The sequence below is a fragment of the Podarcis erhardii genome, assembly GCF_964252035.2.
Source record: "Podarcis erhardii genome assembly, chromosome: 1".
NCBI lineage: Eukaryota > Metazoa > Chordata > Lepidosauria > Squamata > Lacertidae > Podarcis > Podarcis erhardii.
In genome coordinates, this window is record NC_138497.1 from 43,243,908 (window position 1) to 43,249,534 (window position 5,627).

Below are 5,627 nucleotides of genomic sequence, written 5' to 3' on the forward strand. Positions count from 1 at the left end.
CCTGGTCTTTCTAAATACACTCAATAGTTTTCATTAGGTCCTTTGACTGTAAAAGAACTACCAATGTGTTCTTTAGGGAGAAAGGCTTTCTCTCCTGAATTGCTCCATTAGCTGAACATTGGGGGGAAAAGCCATTTTTGTTTGAATTGCCTATTAGCCATGCATTGATCCAACACATCTCTGCTACAGGCATAATCTGTGTTGTTAGTTGCTCCCCCTTTCCAGAGAATCCAAAGAAACACAGTTGAGTGATGTGAGAGGGCAAGGTTTATTTGGGGTTGGAGAAGGAAAGCAATTTGTCCCAGGGCCTCAAGGTCAAAGAGAGACTCAAAGAACTGCTTTGGAATATCATAGAACTGTAGAGTTGGAAGGGACCCTGAGAAGCATCGGGTCCAACCCCCTGCCATGCAGGAATATGCGGCCAGTCCCTTATGGGGATCAAACCTGTGACCTTGGCATTATCAGCACCACGCTCTAACCAACTGAGCCAGCACAGATGGAACTGCAAACGTTAGCAAATGTGATTTGGTAAAACAGATTGTTGGCTAACTGATACAGATTCAGTTACGTTAAAGAGTTTAAAGTGTTAATGATTTCATGTAAGGCCATTCTGATTGGCTGTGAAGGAAACTCGTCCCCTTCTCTGCTGGACGAAGAACTCACGCTCACAATACCAGTTCTGCCAAAGAACCAGTTGAACCTAGACCTCCAGTCTTCAACCGTTTGCAGGGCCAATCTCTGCTCTGTTTCAGATCTTCAGCTACTTCCAAAGCCTTTTCTGGAGCTTCCTCATTCCTCCAAATCTAGCTTTGACTGAGCTGACAAGTATGTACTGTACAAGGCTCACAGGCGTAGCCAGGATTTATGTTAGGAGGGGCAGAACCTCAGTTAGTTAAGTATTTTTAGTGATTTGTTTTATTTAGGAGAGCAGGTACCCTCCTGAACCCCCCCCCCCCGGCTATGCCCATGGCAAGGACTTTTATTACTCCCAGTGAGCAGACTTCAGCCCCTGGTCTTCACTCAGGTCCGGCACAAAGCCTCACTTACCCCTTTGCTTGCCTGAGATAGGTCCATTCAAATGCAGCTTGCTTGCGATAGGTTCGTTTGAATACAATCCTCCCAGCAAATGCAGCCTGCCTGTGATAGGTCCATTCAAATGCAGCTTGCTTGCGATAGGTCCACTTGAATACAAGACTCCCAGCAACACACATAGTCAGAGAAAGATGGGGTGCCATCTCCCAACAGTCAGAAGTTTGCGCTGGGTGTGGACCATGGCTATGCCAGGGCACAACCGCCACTTGCCATCATAGGAAGGTAAGCAGTCCTTTCAGGGCTTGATATTCTTGAATCAGGGCCTGAATAGCCTGGTTGATATCAATGGGGATCCACTGCCTGCCACACCAGCATCATCCATCTCTATTTGTATGTATGTGTGTATGCATGCATGAATGTATTTAATTAAATTTCTATACTGCTTTATATTTTTAATAAAAATCTCAAAAGAGTTTACAACATATTAAAACAATAAAACAATAGCCAGGCAATGTTCGTCTGGACTCATGAGGAGCAACATGGAGTGAAGGAATGTCCTAAAGAAATACAAAGTATTGCTTTTGGATGCCTCTAAGTAACGATCTTCAGAAATCCAGTCTTAGTCATTCATTTGCTTTCTGAAAGCTTCTTTCCTTGAAAAGTAGGGCATAAATTCACATTGTAACTGGGCAACAGGAAGAGTAGTTCCAAGACCGTGGTGTATCATTTAATCAAGAATAGATAAGTAACTTGAATTGTGCCTGTAGAATAATGAGACTATAGTGAGGGGGAAAAAAGTAAAGGAAAAAACCCTGTGATAACGATACTGATTGCTTCACAATCAAGAGTCTTAAGGGGCAGACATTGTGGGAAACTCCTCTGTTACTGGGACCTATTAAAAGTGATTGACTGCCTTTCTCTTGGGCACCTGACCATCATATGGCCAGATGAATGAATAAGTGGATCCCTCCAACCTTAACATAAATGTTCTGTTTCACAACTGAGAGCCCAAGCCCAATGCATTTTGTGGACGGAGTGGATTGTATAAAATGTTTTTTGGCATTAAATCTCTCATTTTCCCAACTCTGCAGCACATCTTATGGTCTTCCACTCCCATTTCGTGCAATGTGACATCCCTTATACTCCCATTTCGTGCAACGTGACATCCCTTATATTACTGACTCTTGCTTTCAGGCTCCTACCTTGCAGAATATTGGCTGTGGAAATGAAAAAAAAGGCAATAAAGAAATTCCATTGCCACAGCTCCTTGTTTTTTCCCAATAAAAGAAGAAAGTCTTTATTTAAAAAAATTTCTGCAAATAATTATATATTTTAAAGTACACAAAACTGAATCCTTCTTGAGAGCTAACCTTCTCTAGTTTCCACAGTGGGTGACTGCCATTACAAACCAATTACCCCAGAATAAACCTGAAGTATATCACAACACTCCCCCTGCCCTGCCCATTCTGCCAGGCAATCTATTAGCAAAAAGCTTCTGCTTATGTGCATATATTAACCTATTTTACCTCACAGGCCTCTTACAAAGACAGAAGGAGGGAAAGGGGAGAACAACTGACACAACCCTTAACTCCTGGCAGAAAAAACCCAAGATACAAATATGGCATGCCATACACAGATCATATAAAGAAAAAATGAGTCAGTAAATCAGCCCCCTGCCTTGATTTAACGGCAACATTTCACAGTCTCCCCCCAAAAAAACAAAAGTTTGCCAACCCTGATCAATAACAAGCAAATAAATACTTTAAGTATGTTCAGTTTCACAGATTTGGTGTCTGAACTACCAACTCAGCCTACCTCACAGGGCTGTTGTGAAGATTAAAAGGGAAGAGGGGGATACAATTTACAAAGCCTTGAGCTTTGGGGAGGAAAACCAATACAAAGATACAACCAGCAAGAGATACTATTAAGTATGTATAGCTTCACAGCTGTCATCAAAACACACACACATTTTACCAACCTTTATGAGTAAAACCACCCGTGTGCTGAAATTCATTTGACAGGAATAGCTCAGTTGGTTAGAACATGGTGCTAAAAACACCCAGGTTGCAGGTTCGATCCCCATAAAGCACAGCTGCATTTTATGGGGTTGGACTAGATGATCCTCTTCCAGCTCTGATCTGTGAGTCTATGAATACTGACTTGCTGCAGCAGTAGGGCATTTGATGGTTTTTTCATTGTATTTGCTGGTTCATTTTGTATTTTACATTTGTGGTTCATGGTTCCTGTATAAATAACAGCCCAGTGATGACAAACAGCCCGTTAGCAGCTGTGTGGGGGACATGGAAAATTGGAGAGGGTGGTGAACATGGCAATATCACAATTTTTTCCGAGTAGGAAGGAAGCCTCATTTATTTCAAGGGAAATACTTCAGAGTAAAATATGCCAAAGCCAGCTGGTTGTGTTTGATAATGTTAAGGCAGCACACTTGGGGAGTAAGTGAAATAATGTGGATGTGGAGGAAGGCACCTCAGTACACAGGAAGACTATCCTCTGTTCAGATTGGCAGCAACAATTAATTTTATAATGAATGATTTTAGAGTGTTGTGTTGTACTTTTGTACTGTTTTACTGTTGTTAGCCGCCCTGAGCCCGGCTTCGGCTGGGGAGGGCGGGATATAAGTAATTATTATTATTATTATTATTATAACAGAAACAAGCTTCTTCTCCTGTTTTTCTGCTGTCCTGGGAGGGTCTCTCTCGAGCCCAAGCGGGGATGGTCAGCATTCTTTCCTGCAATTGCATACCAACAATGGTTAAACATACCTAGCTTTTCTGTATTTGTCTGCCAAAGCCTGACAACGTTATCTGCACATTTTCCTTTCTAACTTTCTTTATAGGTGTCAGATTGACTTACTGTTCTAAAAAAATGAAAGCTGAGAGTTTGGAGCCCATGCTGGTTCAGAGACCGAGAAAAGTATTCTCCACCAGCAGCCCCGATCGAAACTGACCACTCACCTTCTGCGGCATGAACAATTTCACCCAGAACATTTTGACAGGACAAGAAATGGCAAGTTCTGACGCATTTGAAATTAGCTGAGCTAATTTTGTTAGCAATTCTTGAGTGAGACATAAGGTCAAAGGTGCCAAAGGACTAAAGCACAGAACGCAATCAAAATGTAACATATTTTCATAGAGACACAACAGTGGTGTGACATGTGCTTTTGCTTCAAAGAGGAACGACAACGTGTCTCATTGTTTTGCAGCTGTTAGAAAGATGGAGGCAGTAATTGCATAATGTTAAATGATGCATTGCAAATTATTTTGAACTGCTTTGCAAAGACATTGAAATAAAGGGGGGGAAATACATTTCCCCTTCCGAAAATGGATAGAAAGGATACAATCCAGACTAACTGCTTCAAAAACTCACTGATTTCAGCCTGCACTTAGCACTACTTTTCAGATCAATGGGAAATAACAGTGCTTAAGCTTGAATGGTTCATGCCCTGAGTTGTCTAATAATTACAAACTAACAACCAGATACAAAGCAGCCAAACAGGAGTTTAGTTGACATGTTGTGTGCATGCTTTGTGGCTTGCACAAGTGACGCTAACACGCTATGCGGCATGCATGAGTGAGATAAGCACGTCACATGATGTGCATCCACGGCATGCACACAGTTGCTGCAGAATTTTGAGGGGGCCTAGCCCCTTCCTTGAATTTTTTGGGGGACGCTTGCCCCCCTAGATGGCCCTCCCTGCCCCAGGGAGTCCACATAATTCACCCAGGGGGTCCCTGGCACCACTCACATAACAAAAGCTATCATAGAGTTATCAAAAGTGGCTTGGCTTTTGAAAAACAGGGGCCACAGTCCTTAGCTAATTGGGAGTCACCTCCCTAAAGTTTCTGTAATGACGCATTGCTAGAATAGGGGAGTCAGCAATCAATGCTTCCTGGGTCAATTCTGCATCCCAAGTGAGTGCAACTTTGCTGCTGCTTCAAGTTTCCAAAGCAGAGAGGTATTGCTGATGGTTCCCAAATCAGTTCCGACCTGGGACCCTAAGTCCAGAGAAAAAGAGAAAGAAAGGTCTCCTGGCTGTGTTCACACTCCTGATTACTGTACACTCTCTGCATTTCCAGGGCTGGGTTTTTAATCTCTGTTCACACATTATCCAAAAGGTATATGTATCCTGCACTTTGTTATCAGGTGCTGCTGTTGGTGTTGGTTTCTATTTCCCTCACTGAGCAGCAAATGCAGTCACAAGGCTTTGTTTTGCATTCCACAGTCAGAGTTACTGTTGGGTTCCCACGGGAATGGGAGACTGGATGTGACATTCACTGGTTTCCTGTTTTTCACTGTTCTCTCGGTGTTCTTTGTTTCCGAGATGTGTTGCTTCTCTGCTCTCGCAGAGGCAAGATGCATGTTTGTATTCTCTCAGCATAGAAGTGTAAATAAAGTTGAGAATGTGGCACATACTGCTTATCCTTCTGCTGTGTGAAGACGCTCTGCTTGGGCTCAAGATATGACGAGCCTGTATCAGCTTCAGCTTCAGATGGGCCGAAGCTGGTCAAAACCTCACAGTTGGATGCTGTTTGTCAAACCAGCTTCACACTGATTGGAGTCCTTAAGGCACTTCT

General features: G+C 42.9%; 1 long non-coding RNA gene across 1 annotated transcript; it reads left to right on the top strand.

Annotated features, from left to right (window-relative positions):
• The first annotated feature begins 861 nt into the window (after nt 1-861).
• LOC309344988 lies at nt 862-5,203 on the top strand. Its single transcript, XR_014157964.1, has 4 exons — nt 862-1,314; nt 2,566-2,692; nt 2,817-2,960; nt 3,890-5,203. It is a non-coding gene; the product is annotated as an uncharacterized lncRNA (long non-coding RNA).
• The last annotated feature ends 424 nt before the right edge of the window (nt 5,204-5,627 follow it).